A 1600-nucleotide genomic window follows, 5' to 3' on the forward strand; every position below is an offset into this window, starting at 1 on the left:
GAGAGAGAGAGAGAGAGAGAGAGAGAGAGAGAGAGAGAGAGAGAGAGAGAGAGAAGGAAAATCCGATTTTGATTTGATGTGAGAGGTTTGGTGTGAATGTGGAAAATCAAGAGGAGGAGGGGAGAGATGGATAGCATAGGTGAGGTGAGTTTATACGTGAAATAAGAAGAGGAGGGGGAGGGAGGGATGACTAACAAAGGCAAAAAATAAAATAAATAAATAAATCAGTGAATAAAGACAAAAAGCCTAAAATATATCTTCATGTTAGAGAGCTGCACACTCAGATTACTCTTACAAATGTTACATTTTAAAATAATAATCATAATTTATATATATTTATATATATATATATATAATTTTTTTCATTTTAAGTTTTATATTAAAAATGTTTATGAAAACAAAAGTAGCTTCTTCACGTCCATCATTTCTGACAATCTGGTTTATTTTGCTCTCTTGTTTAAATATAAACTAGATGCAGCATATATGGACCCCGCACACATGAGCACCAGAACTCACCAGAACAGGTTTAATGTTCTGGGTGGGGGCTGCTCATTGTTGGGCCCGATAGATAGCCCTTCATCAGAACTAAAAAAATAAATAAATAATTAAATAAAAATCTGAAGCTCCTATGTTGAACACTTTATGAGTTATAAGCATTTTTATATGTCCAGACACTCCCTTTTCAGATGGAGCCCCCTCCTCAAATATGGGGTCTATTGTAAAACCGACGGCTGGCACAGTGTAGGTCGGACTCATCTACATTCCTGCCAAATTTCACGTTGATCGGTGCAGCCGTTTCTGTGATGACCAAAAATTCCTCAAAAATAAAACAAAACAACTGCAACAATAACTGCTGTACTTCTGTGAGAGTCTTTCCAGGTTGAATTAAAATATAAAAATCCAAGGAAGCCACTAAAATTTGATCTTCACCAAAAACAAAAGGTGTCAACAAGTTTCTCCAGCTTCATTGTTTGAATAATGCTGATATTCAAAATTACATATGAAGCAAAAAACACACGATCACACCAGAAATACAATTTTTTTCACAGTACAAATATTTCTCTTGTGTTTCTCTTCTCAGAATATTTGTCCTCAACAAATTTCTGTCTGAAAACCAATCGATTTTAAATCTTTAAATTGATTGTTTACAGACCCAGATGATCATAAAAATGTACATTTTTATATTTTATTTCTCATTCAGCTGTAAAGTGCGACTAAAGGCTACCTTTCCAGTTTATTAGAGTTTAGCTGATGACTCCTCACACTGTATACAGATAGGTCCTCAAGGTCACCACTGATACAACCGTATTCAATTATCCTTCCTATTAAAACTTGTCAGGGTTGTGTGTGTGTGTGTGTGTGTGTGTGTGTGTGTGTGTGTGTGCACGCGCGCACTGAACCAGGCAGCCGTATGCAAATATAATTACACCAATTAAACCATGAAGGGGCCTTGAAGAGGGGGCTTTGTGTGGAAAGTCTGGCAGCAGTTGTCTGTGGGAGTTGGCGTCTGTGGTGGTGGGTTTGGTGGCGGCAGCGCTGGTTTTGCCAGTGTGTGTGTAGATGTGTGTGTGTGTGTGTGTGTGTGTGTGTGTGTGTGTGT

The sequence above is a fragment of the Austrofundulus limnaeus genome, unplaced genomic scaffold, assembly GCF_001266775.1.
Source record: "Austrofundulus limnaeus strain Quisiro unplaced genomic scaffold, Austrofundulus_limnaeus-1.0 Scaffold208, whole genome shotgun sequence".
NCBI classification, from domain to species: domain Eukaryota; kingdom Metazoa; phylum Chordata; class Actinopteri; order Cyprinodontiformes; family Rivulidae; genus Austrofundulus; species Austrofundulus limnaeus.